General features: G+C 42.9%; 1 long non-coding RNA gene across 1 annotated transcript; it reads right to left on the bottom strand.

The window, feature by feature from the left end:
• Nucleotides 1-5,892: 5,892 nt before the first annotated feature.
• LOC116406943 lies at nt 5,893-6,213 on the bottom strand. Its single transcript, XR_004219912.1, has 2 exons — nt 6,173-6,213; nt 5,893-5,956 (listed from the first exon to the last, which is right to left on the bottom strand). It is a non-coding gene; the product is annotated as an uncharacterized LOC116406943 (long non-coding RNA).
• Between the last annotated feature and the right edge of the window lie 20,854 nt (nt 6,214-27,067).

Here is a 27,067-nt window from a genome sequence, read left to right as displayed (position 1 = left end):
GGTTTCAGAGATCAGTGTATTTAATGGATTTGAAGCTATGGTTCTCACTGCTTCTCACTGTGTGTATAATTAGTGTATTTTGTGTGGTGTTAACAAAGTGTTCATTTCCCATTTTCCAATCTTCCAGGCATTTCTGGAGTTAATGGACTGCTTATTCCCCATTTTCCAAGGATCGTACCGGCACGTGTGGAGTTAATGGAATGCTTATTCCCCATTTTCCAAGGATCGTACCGGCACGTGTGGAGTTAATGGAATGCTTATTGCCTTTTTCCAAGGATCGTACCAGCATGTGTGGAGTTAATGGAATGCTTATTCCCCATTTTCCAAGGATCGTACCGGCACGTGTGGAGTTAATGGAATGCTTATTGCCTTTTTCCAAGGATCGTACCGGCATGTGTGGAGTTAATGGAATACTTATTCCCCATTTTCCAAGGATCGTACCGGCACGTGTGGAGTTAATGGAATGCTTATTCCCCATTTTCCAAGGATCGTACCGGCATGTGTGGAGTTAATGGAATGCTTATTGCCTTTTTCCAAGGATCGTACCGGCATGTGTGGAGTTAATGGAATACTTATTGCACATTTTCCAAGGATTGTACCGGCATGTGTGGAGTTAATGGAATGCTTATTGCCTTTTTCCAAGGATCGTACCAGCATGTGTGGAGTTAATGGAGCGGTACATCAGGGTAGGGGCCCATTTCTGGCCAGACTATACAGGTGGGGGCACATACCATGAGCAGGAGAGAAGGAGGATCAGAGAGGAGCTGCAGGGGGTGAGTATGGAGAGAAATCCCTCTATATTAACCCTTAGCAGTGTGTTTGCTCCCTGCTGTCTCTCTTCAGCCCCCTCTGCCTCTGCCCCCTACCAACTCCCTGGTAAGGATGATGGCACACTAGGAGATTAGTCGCCCGCAGTAAATCTGCGCTACCGCCGGCGACTGCTCTCCTGAAAATGCTTTCCCATTGGCAATAATGTAAATCACTGGGGGGAAACGTACGCGCTGCTTCCGGTTTCTCAAGTTTCCCAAAGATTCCCCGCGAGGCAACTTAGGAAAGCGGAAGCGCATTGTAGGTTTCCCCACCGGCGATTTCCATTATTGCCTGTGAGAAGGGAACTAGGGACGTTTCTTCGCCCGCGGTATCTCAGTTTATCGTGGGTAAGAAAACGCCCTGTGTGCCGGTGCCCTAACCCATTAATATTTTATCATTTCCTGCTACACATTTACAAAGCATCTTTTGCCTCTGCCCCCAGACATGGCACTATTAACCTCTTGATAAGATTAGAGCTCACTGACCCATCTGTGCTTCAACAGCTCCGTATTCTCATTATCCTTAGTCGCTATTGCTGAACAGTTAGCATAGTTACAGCACAGCAGAGTGAGGGACTGTTCGGCAATAGAGAATAAGAATAATTATAATACGGAGCTGCTGAAGAGGCTTTAGCCATGCTGTTGCATTGTGGCCTTTGGAGCAAAGCAATATTCTACTTCCTTCCAATCATTACAGTACAGTAGATACTTATATAGTAGGTTGGTTGCCCTCATATCTGTATCTATGGCTCCCTGTATGTTTTTTAGCCCCATTAGGTACATATTAACCAATTAAGTCCTGCCGCAGAACCCACTCAACTCCTTGCACAGATTTTAACCTATTCATTTTTCAACTAACGCCCTCTGTCAGCAACACCACTGAGTTTTACCTCACCCTACCTTTACCTTACCTACCCATTTTTATCAGCCCCCAGCAGTGTTAATTTCTCCGTTACACAATTGGTCAGTCACCTTTAGCAGAATGAAGCATAGGAGCCCCCCCCCCCCACTGAGTATTTTTAAATCTTTTCTTTTAAACTTCCCCATACAGGGGTACAGAGTATAACTGTGGGATAGTGAGTATAGTAAGGCAAGATGGTATCAGGGGTACAGAGTGTAACTGTGGCATAGTGAGTATAGTAAGGCAAGATGGTATCAGGGGTACAGAGTGTAACTGTGGCATAGTGAGTATAGTAAGGCAAGATGGTATCAGGGGTACAGAGTGTAACTGTGGCATAGTGAGTATAGTAAGGCAAGATGGTATCAGGGGTACAGAGTGTAATTGTGGCATAGTGAGTATAGTAAGGCAAGATGGTATCAGGGGTACAGAGTGTAACTGTGGGATAGTGAGTATAGTAAGGCAAGATGGTATCAGGGGTACAGAGTGTAACTGTGGGATAGTGAGTATAGTAAGGCAAGATGGTATCAGGGGTACAGAGTGTAACTGTGGGATAGTGAGTATAGTAAGGCAAGATGGTATCAGGGGTACAGAGTGTAACTGGGATAGTGAGTATAGTAAGGCAAGATGGTATCAGGGGTACAGAGTGTAACTGTGGGATAGTGAGTATAGTAAGGCAAGATGGTATCAGGGGTACAGAGTGTAACTGTGGGATAGTGAGTATAGTTGTAATCCTAAGCACATTAGGCATTAAACTGTTCGGGGGCCCCGTGGCGCTGCCATTCATTTTTAGGGAGAAATGATGTAAAATGTAAGCTGTAAGGTGATGTTTAGGTGCTGCTTCAAAACGCTAATTTACAGAAAGTTTTGCAACTTAGTAGTTTGGAGTAGAGAGACATGGTTACCCCGTTCAGATTCACCCTAACGTGTACTGTCCAAAAATACATGGCTTTCTTGGGTAAACTTGGGGATATTTTTGTAACTTTACTCTACATAAAATGCAGTAAGTGCATTGATTTTGCAGTAGCTAAAGTGACCTATGGGATAAATTGTATGCGCTATTGTGATGGAGCCTCTGTAGGCCGGACCCTTATGTAATGCTGTACATACCGGCACCAAACTGCCCAGTAACGCCCTGGCATTCATATTTAGGGGATTCACACTGATAAAAGTAATAGTGACACGTTCCTATCAGCTATAAGTATTGGCTCCTGGTTCCAGTGGTACCGTACCCTGTAGGGGCACAGCACTTCCCTTTAGCCCGGCACGTTAGTGGGACTTGCACCTCAGTTTGAGCGCATACCTGCTTTCTCCAGATGGTGGCGCCATTGGGCCGCAGTTGTGTCAAGCGCATCACCATCTCTCCGGCTCATGTGGAATTGTAGGGGGTAAAAATGCTGTATTTGGGCTACAATACAACATGGTTTCTTAAAATGGCACTTTGTATGCCGCTTATAAATGACCCCTGCGGCATTCTCGGTTTCGCTTGTAGATTTGTTCCACTGTTATTAAGGGGGAAGTTGACCTTTAAATTGGCATTAAGTGTGATGTACACAGGGATATTCCAAAACAGTTTGCAGTTAGTCTTTATTTTCTAGCTTTCCTATTATTTAGCTTTTTGTTCAGCTGAGCGTCTTGGAGTTTCAACAGACAGCTAGTTGCTAGGTCCAGTTTTCCCTAGCAACCCAATTTTGGCTTGAAAGAGAGAAAGGAAAATGAATAGGAGAGAAATATTAGTAGTACAGTAAAACCCTTAGTTCAGCTCCTGCACAGGGTACAATGGCGCTACCCAAACAAAGCTGTACATGGGGTGGGTACGCAGGTTGGTAACATCTTGCCCTACTGACGCCATCTTGTTCTGCTGAACCTATGTTACCTTCCGCTGCTGCTGTGCAGGAACCTTCTGTGCTTGGGGGAACTCGCATGAATGGTCCTGCAGCTCCAGTGGCTTTGGTGCTACAACTCCCAGTACCCTGCATCCACCTTAAGGCAATGTTTTATATACATAGTACATAGTATTAATGTTACGCCATGCTGGTGTTTGTATCCAGCAATGCTAGGAAGGTCTTTATTCTGCTCTTGTATACGGCGCGGTGCCACAGGGGTTCTGCCCGCTGCTGCTTCCCGGTGCCTCATTCAGTTGCACCTGGTTCAGATGGCACCGGCAGGACTAGGGATCCATATATTTTGAAAAGGGAATGGATTTGATACATACAAAAGCGTAGTGCTGGGCGGTATACCGGTAAAAACCGATCACCGGTTTTATTTTTGAAACCGATATGAATTTTCTACATACCGGTGTGCTGAATACTTCCGGGTGCGCGCGTGACGTCAGCGCGCACGTGACGTCAGCGCGCACGTGACGTCAGCGCGCACACTCTACAAAAGCGCCATCGCTAGGACGCATTCAGAGTCGGATACCAATGTGAGCTGTCGGGGGGTGCCTGGCCAGTAATTATATTTTATGTGAAGGGGATGGGGTTGTGTTTGGGGGGGGTGGGGGGTTATATTTAAGTGAAGGGGATGGGGGGGTGTTTTGGGTGGGGGTGGGTTATACTTATGTGAAGGGGATGGGGTTGTGTTTGGGGGGGGTGGGGGGTTATATTTATGTGAAGGGGATGGGGGGGTGTTTGGGGTGGGGTGGGGGGGGGTGTGTGCGGATGGGGGGGTGTTTGGGGTGGGGGGGGTGTGCGGATGGGGGGGTGTTTGGGGTGGGGGGGTGCGTGCGGATGGGGGGGTGTTTGGGGTGGGGGGGGTGCGTGCGGATGGGGGGGTTGCGTGCGGATGGGGGGGTGCGTGGGGGTGGGGGGGCTGCGTGCGGATGGGGGGGTGTTTGGGGTGGCGGGGGGGTGCGGGTGGCGGGTGTTTGGGGTGGTCACCTAATCATGCATGGGGAAAAAAAAATACCGTCAAATACCGTGATACCGATATAATTTTGAAAAATACCGTGATATAAATTTTTGGTCATACCGCCCAGCACTACAAAAGCGTTACCTGTTTTTCGGAAATCAGAAGGATTTCCCTTCCCCTCAGTATGGGGGTTCCATAACATGGGTGGGTTCTGTGCTTTACTGCTCACCTGGCAATATTATGTGTATCCAGGGAATATGGCTGCATAGTAACCCTACAGGAGCAGGTTTTGTACCCACAGGCACCTTCTCATCTGCCCAATGAATATTGTGTTGTGCATTTTACCCTTCAGTGATTTGGTCTCAGGGCTGGATGCCATGATGGGGAATGATGGGAGGATGCCAAGAATGGCCATTATAAACAGAAGCTCAGCCCGTTAGCCCGGTGTGAGAATGCTTGGTGGAGCAGCCATACCCGCAGGAGGACTGGTGTGTGTCACTCACAGGTACTGAAGTGCTGGGGGGTGTAAGGAATCAGACTGACACATACAGTGGAAAGCAGGGTTTCTTATAAAGCAGCAACATGTGTACATTTCTCTTTCTTTCTTCTTTAACTTTTCAGTGCCTCTACTTTGCTGATTTGTTCTATTCTCACAGTCTCTCCCCCTCTGTGTTTCCCCTTCCAAATGAGCCCAATACCCAGAATAAAGACACACACACGGCTTGATGGTTCATCTGTGAAAATCACAGTTTTATTAATAATACAAATAATAAATTGTGTTTTTCATTGATTCTGAGGAAGGCAAAAAAAACCTCTGAGAAGCTTTGAGCCAATCTGCTTCATTAGAGGGAAAAATTCCTTCCTGACTCCTTAACGGCAGTCGGATTTTCTCCCAGAATCAATGCGCGATGTTAAATGATGGGAATATGGCGGCATACACATGAGCGCAGTTAAGCACTAGGTGAATTCTGCATTCCCTTCCATTCCACTGGGCCCCAGGCAGCCTGCAGACCCCGGCTTCTGCAGTCTAACCGATGGAGTGAAAGGGAATGCAGAATTTAGCGAGTACCTTCAGTGTGCCCCTGTGTATAAAACCATATATTGGAAGGAGGGGTGAGCGCTGGTGGAACTGCGGATAAGGAGAAGGCACCTAGACAGTGCAGTGCTGGATAGCAGCGTTGATCTCCTGCAAGGCCTTGTTCAGGTGTTTGAGTCTGGCCTTTATCTCCTTCTTCTCCTTCTTCCACTCAGCTGCACTTTTCCTGGGCAGGTCCAGTGTCAGTGCAGCTTTGCTGATCCACAGCTCTGTCTGTGCTCTGTGGATTTCTTCTGCGATCTTCTTCTTTATAGAGCACAGATAGGGGTCAGCGCTGGGGCCACAGGATGTTCTCGCTGAGCCCTAGAGAAATGAAGGAAAAGAGAAGACATTAAGGCTTTAAGCAGTTTTTATTAAATTCATAGTAATAATAATGTGCCAGTTTCCTACCACAGAGGGAAATAGCAAAATGGCAGGTATTTATTTCCACTAGGGGTGCTGTTGTATTGATGGTACATGATAACGTACATGATATGGCGACTCTTGTAAGTAAATATTATAAGTTATGAGCGACCTTACCTGGTTCCTGGGTCTCAGGCAGCTGTTCTTGAGGCCCATGTCGGATGGTTCTGTAATATAAAATAGAGGGAAGGTTAGGGTTAATGTGGAGACTCCCAATAAACAAATAAAGATTTAGTATTAACTCACTATGCAGAGTCCTCTTCTTCTTCTTCTTCTTTTTCTTCTTCTTGTTCTTCTACTTTAGATGTTGGGTTGTAGTCTTTATAAAGACTTTTGTTTGTCTTCTTCTGTATCGCCGAAGATCCTAGGAGTCGCTGCAAATAGCTCAAAATCTCTTTAAATCTCTCAAATCGCTCTATTTCATGTAATGGGGAGAGGGAGAAGAGACTGTGAGCTCTTGTGATTCGGACCCTCTCTGCCATTTATAACAGTATAAACTAAGGTTCCCTTTCTGTATCCCTCCCAGTTGTACTGCGCTACTGAATATGTTTGCTGCTCTATAAATAACAGTAGCACCAATTATTAGAAGCTTTAATAGAATGAAGAATTTGATTGGGAGAGATACAAAAGTTTGGTGCAAAGAAGGGCTCCGGACAGCGCTGCCAACCAAGCGTGGGTCCTGGTGTCACAGTGCTTTTAGGGGGCTGTACAGGCTGATGGGAAAAGATCAACCCCATTCATTTCTGTGCCAATTGATTTGCTTTGCAAGGAAAAATGTATTGAAATGTATTCAGTTAAATGTTAAGGTTGCTACATGAGAGCAGGGCAAGTCCCTGGGTCCGTGTCTCCCAACCAGCGCTAAGATTAATGTCATCTCTAAAATTCTCCAAATTCACTAAAATCTGTGAGAGGAGCAACATCCGCTAGTCTAGGGGGGCATCACCCAACTATTTCCCATCTTTTTTAGCTAAAATAAGGGTTATTTGGCAAAAAAATCTCTCAGAGGGGATTCAGACTTACCTCTCACCACAAAGTCAACCAACGGACAAACCCAACTGTCACATTGCTGTGTGTGAAGTCATCTCTGGTCACATGTCATGAAATGTTTGTTTGTCATAACATTTACAGACAACTTTATAACCATTGGGTATTTGTAACACTACAAAAGAGTTTCTGAGTGGGGCTTCCCTTTAATGTTACTGCTAAATACATGGTGATAGCGAGTGGCAGAATAAATATATAAAGAGACAACAAATAGAGCATCTGATCAAATCCGTATTTCTTTCTGACAAGGCACCTAATAAAGACAATATTGATATTAGACAGGAACGTTAGAGATAAGCTGTTCGCATCTCCTGCCTATAGCCCATTGCATTCAGATTTGGCTACATTTTGATAGCTATTGCTATGCAACTTGTAGATATATAATATATATTATTGCACTCACGGTACATGTATTATTCATTTAACAGCCCTTTTCTCTTAATATGTTATTACTAACTTGTGTGTTATCTGAAAAAGTTGCGAAGATTGTGAATCATTGCTGGTGGCAGAAATATATGAAACAATGTATAAATACTAAATGACTGATATGATGATGTGTCGTGTTTATAATGAAACAATCCAACGCATTGAAACAATATATTTATTTAAACCAGACTGGCCGTACAGGACATCCCAGTAAAGTCCCATTCAATGGGGTTTGTTATGATCTGAGGTTGTGACAGGGGTTGAGGGACATCTAGATCAGAGAGAGGGCCTGAGAGGGGTCTTCTAATTCCAATATTACTATAACGCACCGTTTAGGCCTGCTGTGAAATGATTGAGTGGGAATGTAAGGGATTGGGGAATTTCGTGCATTTAAAAGCAAAATATCCAGGCTCATAAATTTAGATTAAGAGCAGTTAAGAATCTGAACGGATGGAATTGATAGATGTATTGTACGATTGAAGCAACTGTTATTGAGAGTGTTAGTGGGAGATGTAACCCAGGGCTGTGCTCAGGCCGGAGGGGTAACTGTAGAGCTTGCCCCCTCTTGGCAACCCAACATAATAATGTTTCTCCTATTGTAGAATATGAGTTTCATGACCTTATAAAGGCCGGGCTTCTAACTTTTCAGTTTGTTTCAAGGCATTTCACTAAGGCCACAATACTTATATTTATTGAAATTGTAAACCCTGCAAATTTATATACCATTTATTGCTCATATGATTTATACTTGTTACAGTCATGGTTATTTTGCTTTCGGTGTGGTTGGTCACATCATATAGTTAGATGCACAAACTTGTGATTTTGCAATAATCATTGTTTAGGAGTCTCCTATAGTTCTTGGATTATTTCACATTTTTTTCCCATGACGCTGGCATAAATATCATACAGATCCGTCGGCGCATTGGTTGACCTCATCGCCACCTTTCATGGTGGGAAGTGTTGGCATTAAGGAGCATCTGGGTATTTTGGTGAGGTCAGCATTGTTGGTTCAATCAGTCGATATATATTGGTCGGGTTCTGCGTGTGGATACAGGTTTATGATTTCAATTGCGCAAAGATGTGGTGTGCCAGCCTTTGATAAATCTCTGATGAGAGCGCAACCCACAGAGGAAACTTTCATTTTAGTTGCGGGTGTTGATCCCTGAGCATAATGAATGAGAAATGGGCCTAATTATTTTGCTGCATCTTTTTTAAATTCTGATGGGGGCTCAATATTGAATGTGATTTAGGGTAATGTTCGCGATTAATTAAAGAAGAGCGAGACGCTGAAATATTGTTAGATGTGTCTCTTAATTACCGTATATATATATATACTCGAGTATATAGATTTGAAGATGTAATTCTCTGGCATTTGTTGCGTGCACAAACCCCAACACCACCACCCCCCCCGTGGGCGTACGCCTTGATACTGCCCCATCTCACATGTCTTAAAGGATAGGTGAGATTTCATCTGGTTGCATCTGGTAACAATCTGACCAACTTTACCAGTATTGGATGAAAGAGATACAATATCTTCTTAAAGAAGCCCAATATGTGTGTGTGTCTTCAACCATGATCCGATGGGAGCGCACACAGCAGCATGGGAACATACACCGCAGGATGGCAAGTACTTGATACTTAGTATGGCAGCTTCCTTAGCCTTTCCAAAACTTGACAGTTAAAAAAAAAACAAAAAACTTAGCAGTCAACCAGGTTTATACTCGCGTCAATAAGTTTTTCCAGTTTTCTTAGGTAAAATTAGGTACCTCGGCTTATATTTGGATCGGCTTATACTCGAGTATATACGGTAGTCAGGCGGGGTCAGTAACTATATGTACGTGGCTATAGCCCTGCATGTTTAGTGAGGCCCAAATGCCTTCTGCCAGTGAGACTATATTCTGCCACTTTGTTACCTGGAAATGCCAAAGAAGAGGGGATTGCTGGATTGCAGAGAGGATGCTGTTTTTGCCTTGTCAATCCTTAAGGTTTCTTACCCTTTCCAAGTATGAAAGGCGGCAGCTCTAAAACGTAATCTCTGCCTCATCTTGTAATTTATTTGCCCTCTGACTTTCCTGGGAGTGACTGCATGTGGGTAACAAAGCACAACAAAGTGTCAGGGCAAGCAACAGAGAGGGCATTACAGGAGTAGCCCCTACTGCACAAGCTAATAATGGGAGATCAGTAGAGCCTTGTGCCCCCTGCATGCTGGTCCATAGAGTGCAGAAAGACCCTATGGAAAAGCAGCCAGCAGCGTTGGGCCCTTGCTGTTTATAGGGCATTTTCCTCTTGTAATGATTTCATTTCCAATTTTATTACTGCTTTAGTGTCTGGTCTGATCCCCAGAGGCAGCACATTGGAAATGCAACACAGCTCCTTAAGATTAAAGGGGTCATTTACAACCCTGCAGGACTCAAGTAGCACCGAAATTGAAAATCCTGCTGCAGAGAAAAGCACCAGGGGGTGCAGCCCAGTCCTGCCATTGGGGCAGATGGTGGACAGGGCTGAGCAAGGGGGGCGGTGCCATCTGCCTCATCAAGCGTCCGCCTCATAATGAGGCACAAGGTTGGGACAGTAGGGGGCGCCTGTGTGCCTTACACACCCAAACTAGTCCCCTATCCAAACAGGTCTCTTTACTCTGAAACAGTGGCCAGAAAGTGGGCAAACAGCAAAAACTGCCTTTTTCACAACATGTGGATTTATTGTAAATGAGCCCTATTTTATAGACTACCTTTTATGATTATTTAATGTACCATTTAAAATAATGGCAATTCCAAGTCAGTGTTGGAAAATGATTTAGTGTACTATATATTAGCAAGCATTGGGATAAGGCGACTGGCCCGTGCCACCTTGGAAAATAAATGTATGGGCACATGCACTATATAAATAAAGATATAGATTTAAATCAGTGCTGGATAGTGATTTATATATCATAGTAGATTGAGCAAACTCATTTACTACTGTCCCAGATTTCTATTGAAAATAAAAGGATGTATGAAAAGCAGAATAGAAGAATAATTGTTCTTCTTCAACAGAAGAATAAGCTTTACTGCTTATAAATAGTTAGTTGTACCCCATACTGAATTACTGAATGCAGGATACAGTGAGAGCCTAATAATGTGCATGATTTATACCACTATATTGAGCATTATAGATGACATAAGTAACAAACATCACTTACAGGGAGCTTTTGGCCTGAACACAAACAGACCTGTCAACCATCCAGCAATTTTTGGGGATTTTGCACCCCTGGCAGGAGTAAAGCAAGGGGCTTGAATGGTGATGTGCAATGGGTGAGGGTGAAATATCTCCCAAATTCAGTTCCTAGAGGGTTGATGTGCAGGGGAAACATATATTCAGGGGAAAGAAGGTGTCGCCATCAGCATAGGGGGGTTCCCTCACTATAAGGACAGCTGTGTTACTGAATACCCTAGTAATATTAGGAGTTTTAAAGGACAACATCATTTAGTAGATAAATTGTTATTATAAAGGGTAGACGATTAAAGAATTTGGGAGGATTTCCCTACCTTCCCACCTTTCATGTAACTGTGTGGGTTTTCCACGAAAGACCTGCACTTGGGCAATTTGTCAGCAGATGGAGCCACAACAGCAGAAGTTCTGCAAAGCTTACACATAGGCTTCTGGCTATGGGGGGTCATTTACACTCAGCAGGGCAGAGATTCATATTTTACTGCTGTTTTCTAAAAAAATTTTTTGCATGTGTTTTTTTTTTTTTTTTTTTTTTTTAAACTCTTTGCTTTTTGATGTTATAGGTAAAATGCTAACAGTTTGCTATGGTGGACAGCAAATTGTTTTACCTTTCACTTTTAGGGGCAAATTTATGTAAGTATTAGGTTTTCCACTGTTTGCCACAGGGCAACACCCCGGCTTTTTATACACTAAGACAGGATTTTTTTGGGGAATATTTATGAAAGGGGACACTCCCTGATAAATATGCCCCCTGCTATTCCCCTTGCAGTGTGCCATTAATAGCCTTGCTTGGTTGTTTGTGCAGGAACCTTAGTGGCCAGAAAGCAGTTTGTATCCAATTCACATTGCCACAAGGCTGTATGTTTATTAAACTTTTCAGGCTCAAAGGCCCCCCTCAAAGATTAAAAGGAGTCTGTGGGGACCTTATTCACCTGTTAGAGACTGGCTAAACAGGGAGCTCTGTGGTATTAAAGTGGCTTTCCAGTATCAGACTGGGGGTTAAAGGACAAGGAAAGTCTAAGTCACTTGGGGGTACCAAAATGTTGCACCCCCAAGTGACTTAAATCGCTTACCTTGTACCCTGGGCTGGTTCCCCTGTTAGGAGAAAACAGCACCAGCCTGGGGTACCTGCAGCGGAGCGCTTCCTTCTTCCCTATTCGCGCTGCTGGCAAATGTCCGGGACAGGCGCATGCACAGTAGAGTGAGACGCCGACTTCTCTGTTCAAAGTTCGGCTTTTCACTCTACTGCGCATGCGCGCGCAGGGAACAAGGAAGAAGGAAGCGATCGCTGCTACCCCGGGTTGGTGCTGTTCTCTCCGTACAAGGGCACCTGGGGTAGAAGGTAAGCGATCTAAGTCACTTGGGGGTGCCTAACATTTTGGCACCCCCAAGTGACTTAGACTTTCCTTCTCCTTTAAGGGCCAACTGATCCCCAAGTAGCGGCTCTAGCGTAGATAAGTATCACGCAATGTGTCCTGGTCCCTTAGCACTGCACCACGGAGCCTGCCGGTGTGCTCGAGCCAATATGGCCCAACAGGACAGGGGCCCTCAGGGTTTTCTTCCAGTACACTAGGGGGCCTGTCCGACCCTGGAACATATGTACATATAGGGAATAATGTTCCCCCTATAATAAGGATATTGGAAATCACCAGGCCAATTTCACAACAACAAGGAACAGGCTGAAGTTGTAGAACATTTTGGTGACTTCTCATATCCTCATAATTTAAAGGGCACATTATTTCTTACACAAATACACTGTTGAGTGAGCTGTGTAGGAACATCACTAAGAACCATTTATAGTTTATGATGTCCCTAAGTGTGGTTTATACGGATATAGATTTTATATACTCTTAGAGCATTTGATTTGGTCCTGTATTGCTATGGAGGAATGGGGATTTCTTTCCAGGAACATTACAATTTATTAGGGAAATCTAAGATCAGAGCTACAGTAAGTCCCATATGGAACCAGAGATTTAAGTCTATTCCTCAGCAAATAATAAAGTGTTTATTAATTGGTTGTTCCTGGGTGGGGAATTCTGTATCCCATAGGGTGAATGAAACACTTGAGAGCTCATGGCCTCTTTATTAGCCATAGGTGCTCTGAGATACACTCTGCCATAGAATCTTTCTGTAGCCCTCCATTGACCAAAGCATTTGAGAGTTACAGGTGGGCCAAGATGATTTGTTTTTTTTTATACGAAGGAAAAGGCACAAGGAAGACTCTGTTACACATTTTCCCTCCTTCAGAAATGTAACAGTTTATTAAGAGTCTTGGCCCAGAAGTAAAAAGATTGTAACACACAATAATAATGGGGTGGTGTTAAAGGAAAAGTAGATCCCACAAGTTAAATTAGCCTGCGATCTCCCAGTCATCCTCTATTCCTTGCGGTAATGAGATTCAAGTGCATTTTTTTTATTCCTGTGCTATTTGCACTATATTGATAATACAAAATGGCATTGTCGACTTTTGATATAAAATGTACTACATTTATACATTTCTATAAATGACCAGCGCTGTTTCTGGGGCTGCTGCACTAGAAGAGACACATTTCCATTTTAAAAAAAGGAAAACTTGCATCAAGTTACCAGAGGAGCAGCCTTCTAATGACTACAGCCAGATTTCCTCCAACATTGAGTCTATCATTTGTATGATACATACTGTAAATTCTGAAGAATTGTTTGAGCTTTGGAACATATGCCAGACTTATTACATATAAGAGAAACTGGAATACATTGTTGTGTCTTAAGCAATGGGAACAGCCACTTTGTTTGTTTGGTATAATTTTTAAGCTCAAATGTACTGGGTAAATTGTACTGTTGCGAAAGAAACACAGGCTTTATTTAAGGATAAGGACCTTGGACCTTGTTCAGGGTTGGACTGGGCCGCCGGGACACCAGGAAAAATCCCGGTGGGCCCCGGTCCTAGTGGGCCCCCAGCAGCCCAGACCTGACCCTTGCCGGCACACCCTCTTTCCGAATATTCCTCCCCTGACATGTTAAATTTATGTGCGCTCGGGGAGGATGTCGGGTGGGGGACCCTGCGGGGGGGGTTAGGGGGCACCTGCAGGGCCCCTGGGGCGGGAGCCCCGTTTGGCCCTGCAACACCCAGTCTGACCCCGACCTCGTTCCTGGAAAAATATGTCATATTATGCCCAGACGAGCATATGTGCAGTAACGGTTAAATCTTGGACACTACTGCCCATGCACAAGTTTAGGTGTGCGCGAGGATCTCTTGGGATAGATAAATTAGATGGCAGCACAGTCCTGCGCAATATTTTTTTTTTTTTACCTGGTCCCGTGCATTAAGGGAACCTTAATTGAGGATCTGGGGATTTTTGTAGATAACAAGTTGTCTAATTCCAGGTGGTGTCATTCTTTGGCTACTAAAGCAAATAAAGAATAAAAAAAGAACATTGACTCAAGGGTTGAAATCATAATTTTGCCTCTTTATAGGTCCCTGGTAAGGCCTCACCTTGAGTATGCGGTGCAGTTTTGGGCTCCAGTCCTTAAGAAGGATATTAATGAGCTGGAGAGAGTGCAGAGACTGCAACTAAACTGGTAAAGGGGATGGAAGATTTAAGCTATGAGGTTAGACTGTCGGGGTTGGGGTTGTTTTCTCTGGAAAAAAAGGCGCTTGTTAGGGGACATGATTACTCTGTACAAGTACATTAGAGGGGATTCGAGGCAGATAGGGGGGTTCCTTTAATTATAAAAATGATCTACGCACCAGAGGCCCCCCCTTTAGATTAGAGGAACTTTCATTTGAAGCAGCGTAGGTGGTTTTTCACAGTGAGGGCAGTGAGGTTGGGGAATGCCCTTCCCAGTGATGTTGTGATGGCAGATTATGTTAATGCCTATAAGAGGGGCCTGGATGAGTTCTCGAACAAGCATAGTATCCAAGGCTATTGGGATACTAAAATCTACAGTTAGTATTGATGTTTGGTTTGTGTATGTGAGTGTATATATAGGTCAGTATGGGTCTGTATGTGAGTGGATAGATAGGTCAGTATGGGTCTGTATGTGAGTGGATAGATAGGTCAGTATGGGTCTGTATGTGAGTGGATAGATAGGTCAGTATGGGTCTGTATGTGAGTGGATAGATAGGTCAGTATGGGTCTGTATGTGAGTGGATAGATAGGTCAGTATGGGTCTGTATGTGAGTGGATAGATAGGTCAGTATGGGTCTGTATGTGAGTGGATAGATAGGTCAGTATGGGTCTGTATGTGAGTGTATAACTTTTTATTTCAGGTGGTTCAAGAACCTACTCGGAATGAGTCTATTTTGGACCTGGTAATATCTAATAATACTGAACTTATCTCTAACATTTGTGTGGGTGAGCATTTGGGGAACAGTGATCACAACATGGTCTCCTTTGAGATAATGCTGCAGAGACAGCTCTATAAGGGAGTAACTAAAACGCTCAATTTTAGACGTGCAGACTTTGCCAGTATAAGGGCATCTCTGCAATGTGTCAACTGGGAAAGGCTTTTCATGGGGTTAGACACAGAAGGAAAATGGAACATCTTTAAAACATTGCTTTGCAGGTATACACAACAGTATATTCCCCTTGTAAGCAAGGAGAGGCATCGCAAAGCAAAACCCTTATGGCTGAATAAAAGAGTTAAGGTCGAGGTTGGTAATAAAAAACGTGCTTTTAAAGCATTCAAGTTAGCTGGGACAGCGGAAACTTTCATCAGGTACAAGGAAGCAAATAAAGCAGCAAAAAAGCTATCAGGCAAGCTAAAATAGAGATGGAAAGGGATATTGCAGCTAGGAGTAAAAAGAATCCAAAATTATTTTTTAATTATGTGAATAGTAAAAAAATGAAGCAAGAAGGGGTGGGAACTTTATTATCACGGGGAGGTACGTTGGTTGATGAGAACGGGGAAAAAGCTGAAATTTTGAACTCTTATTTTTCATCTGTCTATACATCTGAGGAGCCAGATAATGAAGGCTTCCCTTTTAATATGCCCAGTGCTAGTAATTTAGCTACTGACGCATGGGTCACTCAGGAGGAAATTCAAAAGAGACTTGAACATGTAAAGGTAAACAAAGGTCCAGGGCCGGATGGGATTCATCCCAGGGTATTAAATGAGCTGAGCGCTGTGATTGCCAAGCCTCTTCACATAATTTTTCAGGATTCGTTGAGGTTTGGCATGGTGCCGAGAGACTGGCGGATTGCTAATGTGGTGCCGTTATTTAAAAAGGGATCTCGTTCTCAGCCTGAAAACTATAGGCCTGTTAGTCTGACATCAGTAGTAGGAAAGCTTCTGGAAGGGGTAATAAGGGATAGGATAGTTGAATACATTGCAGTTCACAATACTATTAGTTTGTGCCAGCATGGTTTTATGCGTAACAGATCTTGCCAGACTAATTTAGTTGCCTTTTATGAGGAGGTGAGCAGGAACCTTGATGCTGGAATGGCAGTTGATGTCATCTACTTAGATTTTGCTAAAGCGTTTGATACAGTACCTCACAGAAGGTTAATGATCAAATTGAGGAATATTGGCCTAGAACATAATATTTGTAATTGGATAGAAAACTGGCTGAAGGATAGAGTACAAAGAGTGGTGGTAAATGGAACATTTTCTAATTGGGCCAGTGTGGTTAGTGGAGTACCGCAGGGGTCAGTCCTTGGTCCTTTGCTTTTTAACTTGTTTATTAATGACCTGGAGGTGGGCATAGAGAGTACTGTTTCTATTTTTGCTGATGACACTAAATTGTGCAAAACTATAAGTTCCATGCAGGATGCTGCCACTTTGCAGAGCGATTTGACAAAATTGGAAAACTGGGCAGCAAACTGGAAAATGAGGTTCAATGTTGACAAGTGCAAAGTTATGCACTTTGGTAGGAATAATATAAACGCAAACTATCTACTGAATGGTAGTGTGTTGGGGGCATCCTTAATGGAGAAGGATCTAGGGGTTTTTGTAGATCAAGTTGTCTAATTCCAGGCAGTGTCATTCTGTGGCTACTACAGCAAATAAAGTGCTGTCTTGTATAAAAAAGGGCATTGACTCAAGGGATGAGGACATATTTTTGCCCCTTTATAGGTCCCTGGTAAGGCCTCACCTTGAGTATGCGGTGCAGTTTTGGGCTCCAGTCCTTAAGAAGGATATTAATGAGCTGGAGAGAGTGCAGAGACGTGCAACTAAACTGGTTAAGGGGATGGAAGATTTAAACTATGAGGTTAGACTGTCGAGGTTGGGGTTGTTTTCTCTGGAAAAGAGGCGCTTGCGAGGGGACATGATTACTCTGTACAAGTACATTAGAGGGGATTATAGGCAGTTGGGGGATGTTCTTTTTTCCCATAAAAACAATCAGCGCACCAGAGGTCACCCCTATAGATTAGAGGAACGGAGCTTCCATTTGAAGCAGCGTAGGTGGTTTTTCACGGTGAGAGCAGTGAGGCTGTGGAATGCCCTTCCTAGTGATGTGGTAATGGCAGACTCTGTTAATGCCTTTAAGAGGGGCCTGGATGAGTTTTTGAACAAGCAGAATATCCAAGGCTATTGTGATACTAATATCTACAGTTAGTATTACTGGTTGTATATATATAGTTTATGTATGTGAGTGTATAGATTGGTTAGTATAGGTTGTGTGCTGGGTTTACTCGGATGGGTTGAACTTGATGGACAATGGTCTTTTTTCAACCCTATGTAACTATGTAACTATGTAACTATGTATATATAGGTCAGTATGGGTCTGTATGTGAGTGGATAGATAGGTCAGTATGGGTCTGTATGTGAGTGGATAGATAGGTCAGTATGGGTCTGTATGTGAGTGGATAGATAGGTCAGTATGGGTCTGTATGTGAGTGGATAGATAGGTCAGTATGGGTCTGTATGTGAGTGGATAGATAGGTCAGTATGGGTCTGTATGTGAGTGGATAGATAGGTCAGTATGGGTCTATATGTGAGCACTCTCACCTCAAAACCAAGTGTTTGGGGCCCACTTTGGTTACACTCTGACCACTACCAAATACAGTAGGAATAATCAAAAAAAGACAAGGATTTCTAAAGTTTTTTTTTTCATATATTCTTTATTTTTCATTTTAACGTGGGATAGGTAGGGGTACAGAAAGGAATGGGGGGGGGGAAAGGGAAAGATTTCTAAAGTTTTATATATTACAAATTATTATTTGTTCATTTATTATTAGTAATATTCATCCTTATTCCTACACTGAGGAATCATCGGTGGATCATGCTTGAAGTTGATTCTACTGCCGTTTCGCCAGTTAGTGTTTGCACCAGCCTTTATTGAATATATTGATTGGCTGGCCTTCCCATGGAATTACTTTTATTCAGTCTCGCTACTGGCATTCATGAACGTTTGGGAAATGCAGAAATCTCGCCACTCTCTAAACAACGAATGAGGTGGCTTCTCATTTCTTTGTTATTGTACTTGCAGATGGGGTTTCCATTGGACAGGAACTCGTATGCGTTGGCAATCGCATAAACACCACAGTCATATCCGTTTGGTTGTTGATCAACATCAAGTACTTTTATTGTACTTGCTGGATCTCTCACCAGTTCCCGATAACAATACTGTATCTGTTGTCTAATATTGTGGGGCAGTACTCGTGTTTTTATACTGTCCGCAATCTCTACTTGCTTTGCTTTAAAGCAGCTTGTTAACCAGTGGTGTCTCTGGCTATCATAATGTATCTGTACAGAAGGTCCATATACAGGACTAAATTCCAGCTGAGAAAAGATGCAGGACTGAAGCCCCTCACAACCAAACTGCTTTTGCAGCAGGTTCTGAGCTGCATCAATTATAATATCATCCAGCCAGGCATTACTCTTCAGTTCCATTTTATGCTGTTGTGTTAGATTGAGTTCAGGGATCCAGTTATTGTTCCTGGGCTTTTCTGCCTTTTGGCACAAAGTAGAACCCTGGTTTGTCTCTTGCTTCTTTGGACAATTCTGGTTTGTCTCTTGTTTCTTTGGACAATTCTGGTTTGTCTCTTGCTTCTTTGGACAATTCTGGTTTGTCTCTTGTTTCTTTGGACAATTCCGGTTTGTCTCTTGTTTCTTTGGACAATTCTGGTTTGTCTCTTGTTTCTTTGGACAATTCTGGTTTGTCTCTTGTTTCTTTGGACAATTCTGGTTTGTCTCTTGTTTCTTTGGATAATTCTGGTTTGTCTCTTGCACTTTGGTGGAGGTGGTAGAGGCACATTTTTTCTCTTCTCCCTTTCTGAGATTAGACGCCTCATGTTTTTCCTCTGTTTCCACCTTAGTGTTCTGTGTTTGCTTTTTCTTCCGCTTCTTTTTCTTTTTGGTATTTACCTCCATTAAACACATAGTGGAGGGCTCATTATTATTTTTCTCATTTGTACAGGAAGGGAAGTCAGGTTTGGCTTCCTGTTCTTCCTTTGTATAAGGGGTGGAGCTATCGCTTCTATTTTGCTCTGCTTCGAATGAAGGGGATACCTCATTTTTTTCTTCCTTTATTGTGCACTCTGTTGAGATTTTGTTTCCCTCTTCTTCATTGGAGCACGGTTGTGTATTTTTTTCTGGTTCAACCATTTTGGTCTGTTTTTTCTTTTTCTTTCGTTTCTTTGCCACCTTTTTGGAGGGATCACATTTCTGTTCCTCCTTTACGCAGATAGAGTCATTGCTGATTACTTGCTCTGCTTGGCAAGGAATGGATGTCTCGGTTTTCTCTTCTTGTATACAGGTGGAATTATTGCCTATTTCTTGCTCTGATTGGCAAGAAATAGGGGCCTCCATTTTCTCCTCTTCTTGTATACAGATGGAGTTATCGCATATTTCTTGCTCTGATTGGCAAGGAATGGGGGCCTCAATTTTCTCCTCTTCTTGTATACAGATGGAGTTAAGGCATATTTCTTGCTCTGCTTGGCAAGGAATAGGGGCCTCAATTTTCTCCTCTTCTTGTACACAGATGGAGTCATTGCCTATTTCTTGCTCTGATTGGCAAGGAAGTAAGGCCTCAATTTTCTTCTCTTCTTGTATGCAAGTGGTTGAGGTATACTTGACCTCTTCTTCACACATACAAGGTTGTGGCATATTTTCAGACTCAGCACTGCTGGTCTTTTTCTTCTTTCCTACTAGTCTCTTAAAAGCAGAAAAACAGCCACAATGTGTTTGTATCTTCTTCTTTTCATCTTTGTTTTTTGTTCTCTTAAATAATTTTGTTAAAGTAAAAGGAATATGTTTTATAAAAGAAAAGTTTCCAGCAGAGGCCATGGTTTACCCTTAACCTAAAGGGAGAAATAAAAATGATCATATATATAATTTATATTTATATTATTATTATGAAAGAAAGATCTACAAAAAACTACCAATTCCCATCCTTGTTAGTGTAATGTAGCAATAACAACTATGCACAAAAGTTTGCCGCATCCCTATGTACCAACAACATCAAATATTATCAGCGTATTAATGATAAACAATCATATTACATCCCACTTCTCATCTGCGCCATTCACTAAATGCGAATAGAATGTCAAAACTGCTTGCAAAATGTGTATAACTGAGTGGGGTTTTTGGGATCATATACTGTATGCACTTTAGATTTATACTTTACTGTACATGCGCTCTATATAGGACGGTGCAGAGGATCGGGGATGTGAGCAGATAGACCCTGGATAGAAGGATAAAACCCCGTACTGGGGTACTTTTAGTGAATAGGAGCTCCGGCCCAGGGTTACGTAAGTTTTTCCACAAGTTACTGAAATTGTATGTGTTTAGGGGCCCAATGATCCTGCTGCGGGGCCCAATAACCAATTATTGCACTGCTTTAAAGTCCAATAATTCAGTAAACAGATCCCAATTGAAACAGCTAATGCGACTCTATTATAATAAGCAAATAGTTGAATTAATGAATGTGCTAATTATTCAGTTTATTGGGAAGCAGTGGGATTTGCCCTAAGTATAAACCCTACAATCCTTTCTACTCCTGCTTTGCACTGTTGTTGCTTGATATGGAAGTTACACATTTTTGCACATTTCTTAAACTGTTAGTAAATCTTACTAGTTTATAAAACTATAAAATTTTATTTGGAAACGAGTAGCCTAGTTTGCAATGAGTAATATATAGGATAATCAGTTCTGGAGCAAAACTTTCCTACAACTGTTGCTCAACTCTCCCAGTATATAGAGGTTTAGCTAAATTGATTTGTAAAACAAACTTACTAATCAATAAATCAAAAATACTTTTAATGGAAGTTTTCTAAAATCCACTCACCTCTGCCAGTCGCTGTGTCTTAATGCAGACTGATACACATGCAGCTGGGATGGTTAGCAACCCTTCCTGGGCATTGTGATGTCATAATGCCATGCCATGTCATGTGACTAAACAGTTGGGCGCAAAGTGTGTGTAACCTCTATAAGGACTAATGTGTTGGAATGTCATAGTATTGTCATGCACATATTGGTTTCTAATGATGATTCTAGAGAAATTTGACGAATGATTTAAACCTCCAGTGTGCAACGAAGTATAATTATATATATAAACACAAATGTGACAATCAAAACATTAAAAAGAGATTGATGTATAATCATGTCACATTATAGTATCAAGGAAAGGTTTAAATTCTTTATTGCCACAATTATACAAGGATTTCCATTTATAGATCTGCTAAATTATTGTATAAATCATATTAACTAACAAGAAAAATACATTTTAAACTTTTCTAAAATCCACTCACCTCTGCCAGTCGCTGTGTCTTAATGCAGACTGATACACATGCAGCCGTGAGGTTTATTAACCCTTCTTGGCCATTGTGATGTCATCATTTCTGTGTCACATGACACAACATTTTTTGCAAATTGTTTATAACCCCTAAAACAACTGACATCTCATTAGAGTAGCAAGATATTTTTAAATTGTCTTAAATTCCTTTATACAAATAAATGTACGGCTATGTGCAATATGTAGTGGTGATTATGTAAATATTATGCAATCGTACAGATTTGCTAAATAAATATATATATAGTAGTGAATAGTAGTAAAAATGCCCTTTGTAAATGTATCTTGTTGGGATCACTTTGTAGAATGTAAATAAAAAGAGGATGGGGTGATTTGCAAGTGATTTAACCCCTATATTTTAATTACAAAATACTACAGATTTTATTGCTTTGTGTAAAATATATGTTAGTTTTAATTTTGACACCGGCAATAAAAAGGTTGGGCACGGGGCATATTTCCCACTGGGTTTAACCAGTTCTTATTTTAACAACCGTTTGGCAACTGATTTCTGACATTTTAAAAGTGAAAAGTGGTCCCATTCTTCCCCCAATGTAGGGTTTCAGCTGCTCAGCAGTTCGGGGTCTCGGTTGTCATGTTTTCTTTCCTAATTCACCAAATGTTTTCAAAGGGGGACAGACTCTTTTACTATGGAGCCATGCTAGTGTAATACATGCAGAATGGGGTTTGGCATAGTCTTGCTGAAATAGGCACGGCCTTCCCTGAGAAAGATGCCATTTGAATGGCAGCAGGTGTTGCGCCAATACCTGTATATATGGTCCAGCATTAATGGCGCCTTCCCACATGTGCAAGCTCCCCATTCCATCATGGAAGCTGCCATTTGTATTGTGTGCTGATAACAAAACAGATGGCCCTTCTCCTCATTCAGATTTGATTGGTCAGACCACAGGACAGTTTCCTACTTTGCCTCAATCCATCTTAACCCTTTAAGTGCCATGGGACGTAGATTCTACGTCCAAGGCACTAAAGGACCAAAGTGCCATGGGACGTAGAATCTACGTCCAATGGCACTGTCGGGTTTACAAGCGCTGCGCTCGCTTTTAAAGCAGCGCAGCGCTTGTAAACCCCTCAGATCCCCCTAGGCAACGAGCAAATATACACATACTCACCGATCCGGGTCCCCCAGCCGCACCGATCGCGTCGCCAGCCAATGACAGCAGTGGACACGCGTTGATGACGTGTCCACTGCTGTCCCTTTAAATAGCGCCGCCTACTGTCGGCTCCTCACTCCTGCTGCGCACGTTGGACAAGATGGAGCTCCCCTGCTGCCTTCCTGCTGGATTGATCGCCCCTGATCGTCTGCCTGCCTTGGGTAAGCTGAACTACAACTCTCTACCACTGTTTATTTTGCTTATTTCTATCTCAACTGTCTAAAAAATTTTTTTTTTTTTTTTTTTTGCATTTTTTCTTCTATCTTTGTCATTATTACACTTTTACACACATACACACTTATTTACAACTTTCCCAAGCACACACATACACTTACACACACACTTACACTTACACTTTTTTTTTTTTTTTCTTTCTTTTCTTTTCTATCTTTCTTTGCTTTCTTTGGCAGTCTTTTTTTTTTACTAAAACTTTATTTCTGATCTTGCTCTATAATTATCTGATTTATTTGGTTGCATTTTAGTGTTTTTTTGGCATTTTCATAATTGATTTCTGTTTTTGAATTATTCTATTGCACTGTAACTTTTTTTATTGCTATTTGGTGCTGAATTTGCAGTGACGTTGGTGGATCCAGGGCTCTGACCACCGATTTCATTGCAATTATTGTTCTTCTGTTGGTTTAGGTGGTTTTATTGGATTTGACTGATTTTATGGTGTTTTATGTTTGCATTGTTCTTTATTGTGTGTTTAGTGCCCCCAAAAAGGTTGCTTTTGCAGTGACATTGGTGGATCCAGGGCTCTTACCGATTTCATTGCAACTATTGTTCTTTGATTGCTTTTAGTGGTTTTATTCCATTTGATTTCAGTTGTTCTAGAAAGGTCCAGAGGTGCTAAGATTGTTCTGGTAGTTTCTATTGCCAAGGGTTAGGCTGATGCCACACGAGGCGTAGGGCTGATTTTTTCAGCAAGTGGAAAAACGCTTGCCGAAAATTCAGCCCTACGCCTGCAACTTGTTCCTGCACCCGAATGAATGGGATACGCTTGGGTGCAGGCACGTGTAGCCGATATACGCATGAAAACGCGAGACTTTGCATTCTCACGCGTTTTCATGCGTATATCGGCTACATGTGCCTGCACCCGAGCGTATCCCATTCATTCGGGTGCAGGCAAAAAAAAAGGGGTGCATAGAGTGCAGCCCCAATATTATGCATTTTCAGGTTTGGCGGCCATGTACTTATGTGCAACCAGACATAGGTATCGTTTTATTCAGGGGAACTTGCAGATTGATGGTTAGTAAGTTTTTGGTAGTTGCCATGGAGATTTTGGGGAGAAATCTAGGTTTGTATCTAGTTTTTCCTTGATTTCTGACCAAAATCTAGGTTTGTATCTGGTTTTTCCTTGATTTCTGACCAAAGCGCTGACTTCTGCAAGGGACTACGGCCGCAATTTTCCATGTAGAAAGAGAAGAGTGGTGTCTCTGAATAGCTGAAGGTGTGCACTTTTCGTAAATATATAGATTGTGGGGGTTATCTCACAGGTAGGGGGGGTTAACACTGAAAAACTGCAGGTAGTGCACATAGAGCGCAGCCCCCACATTTTTAGCTGTAATTGCCCTTGTGCATTGCCCCTGCTTTGGAGTGTTTGGTGCCCATGTCTTTATGTGCACCCATACATATGGGGCATCATTTTATTCAGGAGAAGTTTGCCTTTCAAATATGCCTTTGTTAGAAAATTTTTATGAGATTTTTTTTTGTCAAATCCACATTTGATCATGCGTCCAAGTTTACGTTTTAGAAAAAAAAAAAAAATGTCATAAAAAGTTCCAAATTTCACAATGCACTGACAAAAGGTATTTGGCTTTTGAGTGAAAACTACATTGCACCTAGAAACCTGAAGGTCTGTAGTTTCTAAAGATACCAAACATGAGGGGATATTTTAGATTTACATATAAGTTATGCTGCATTAACTGTTACAAGCGCTTTTCTGCTTTGTTCTGGTGTGATATTGTACTAAAAAATCTAGGGTTGTATCTGGTTTTTCCTTGATTTCTGACCAAAGCGCTGACTTCTGCAAGGGACTACGGCCGCAATTTTCCATGTAGAAAGAGAAGAGTGGCATCTCTGAATAGCTGAAGGTGTGCACTTTTCGTAAATATATAGATTGTGGGGGTTATTCCACAGGTAGGGGGGGTTAACACTGAAAAACTGCAGGTAGTGCACATAGAGCGCAGCCCCCAAAATTTCAACTGAAATTGCCCTTATGCATTGCCCCTGTTTTGGGGCATTTGGTGGCCACGTCTTTATGTGCACCCATACATATGGGGTATCGTTTTATTCAGGGGAACTTGCAAATTGAGGTTTAGTAAGTTTTTGGTAGTTGCCATGGAGATTTTGGGGAGAAATCTAGGTTTTTTATCTGGTTTTTCCTTGATTTCTGACCAAAATCTAGGGTTGTATCTGGTTTTTCCTTGATTTCTGACCAAAGCACTGACTTCTGCAAGGGACTACGGCCGCAATTTTCCATGTAGAAAGAGACGAGTGGCATCTCTGAATAGCTGAAGGTGTGCACTTTTCGTAAATATATAGATTGTGGGGGTTATCTCACAGGTAGGGGGGGTTAACACTTAAAAACTGCAGGTAGTGCACATAGAGCGCAGCCCCCAAAATTTCAACTGAAATTGCCCTTATGCATTGCCCCTGTTTTGGGGCATTTGGTGGCCACGTCTTTATGTGCACCCATACATATGGGGTATCGTTTTATTCAGGGGAACTTGCAGATTGATGGTTAGTAAGTTTTTGGTAGTTGCCATGGAGATTTTGGGGAGAAATCTAGGTTTGTATCTAGTTTTTCCTTGATTTCTGACCAAAGCGCTAACTTCTGCAAGGGACTGCGGCCACAATTTTCCATGTAGAAAGAGAAGAGTGGTGTCTCTGAATAGCTGAAGGTGTGCACTTTTCGTAAATATATAGATTGTGGGGGTTATCTCACAGGTAGGGGGGGTTAACACTGAAAAACTGCAGGTAGTGCACATAGAGCGCAGCCCCCAAAATTTCAACTGAAATTGCCCTTATGCATTGCCCCTGTTTTGGGGCATTTGGTGGCCACGTCTTTATGTGCACCCATACATATGGGGTATCGTTTTATTCAGGGGAACTTGCAGATTGATGGTTAGTAAGTTTTTGGTAGTTGCCATGGAGATTTTGGGGAGAAATCTAGGTTTTTTATCTGGTTTTTCCTTGATTTCTGTAAGGCGCTCTGCCGGGCCGGCGCGTTCTCCTACCTTAGTTCGCGCCGGCCGGCAGACGCGCTCTGGTATGGGCCCACGCTTCCGGGTTCGGCGGGGACGGCGCGACGGTACTGCGCATGCGCGATGACGCGCGGACATGCGCAGTTGCGCGCCTTGAAGCTTTGGGCGCCATCTTTGTACAGGTTTTTAGTTCTTCCGGTTCCCTTCTGTTTTGGCGCCAAAATACTGCTATTTAAACCCCTTCCTTCAGTGTTTCATTGCCCAAGCTGGCTTCTGGTTTATTGTCAGTACCTGCTTAAGCATTTTGTTGTTGTTTTCGGTTTTGACCTTTGCCTGTACCCTGACCACGATTCCTGCTACCTGCCTCGACCTTTTGCCTGTGCCCGACTACGATTCTTGCTACCTGCCTCGACCTTTGCCTGTACCCCGACTACGATTCTGCCTTGCCTTGCCGGTACCCCGTTTTTGTCTGAACTCTGAAAGTTTGCAGGACCCCAGCTTGGACCGCAGCAGAAAGTTCCGGGGCCCCAAAAGGGCGTCGGTGAAGACCGGGAAGGGCTGGGAGTTCCTGTTATACCGTAAGAGTCAGACTTTGCATCCAGCGGTCGCACACTGGTTCCTAACTAACTTGAACGTTACAGTTAGCTTGGGCCAATATGGAGCCATCTCAGGCCGCTGCCTCTGCTTCTTCGCTGGAATCCATTTTGGAAGCCTTTGTGAAACGTCTGGAGCAGCAGGAGACTCAGCAGATGCACCTAGCGCAGACTTTGCAGCACATTACCACCCGCCTTGATGCATTACAGGTACCTCAACAATTGCCTCAAGTATTTCCTGATTTGCCACCCTCTCCTCCTCGGGCCGCCTCGGCATCTGTTCTTCTCTCCGAACCCAAGATTCCCTCTCCCTTGCGCTATGGAGGTGATCCTGAGACCTGTCGAGGATTTCTGAATCAATGTAAGATTCACTTTGAACTGTTTCCTCATCGCTACCCAAATGAAAAATCCAAGGTTGCTTTTGTTATTGCTCTGCTTTTTGACAAAGCCCTTGCTTGGGCTTCCCCTCTCTGGGAACAAGATGATCCTCTCATTAACAATGCGGCTGCTTTCCTCTCCACTTTTCAGCGGATTTTTGATGCCCCTGGTCGAAAGGTTAATGCCTCAGCTCGCCTTATGAGAATTACCCAAGGTTCTCGTGCTGCCTCTGACTACGCCATCGACTTCCGTACACTAGCCGCTGAAACTTCCTG

Source organism: Xenopus tropicalis, chromosome 8, assembly GCF_000004195.4.
Source record: "Xenopus tropicalis strain Nigerian chromosome 8, UCB_Xtro_10.0, whole genome shotgun sequence".
Taxonomy (NCBI): Eukaryota; Metazoa; Chordata; class Amphibia; order Anura; family Pipidae; genus Xenopus; species Xenopus tropicalis.
This window is presented reverse-complemented; position numbering and strand designations above follow the sequence as displayed.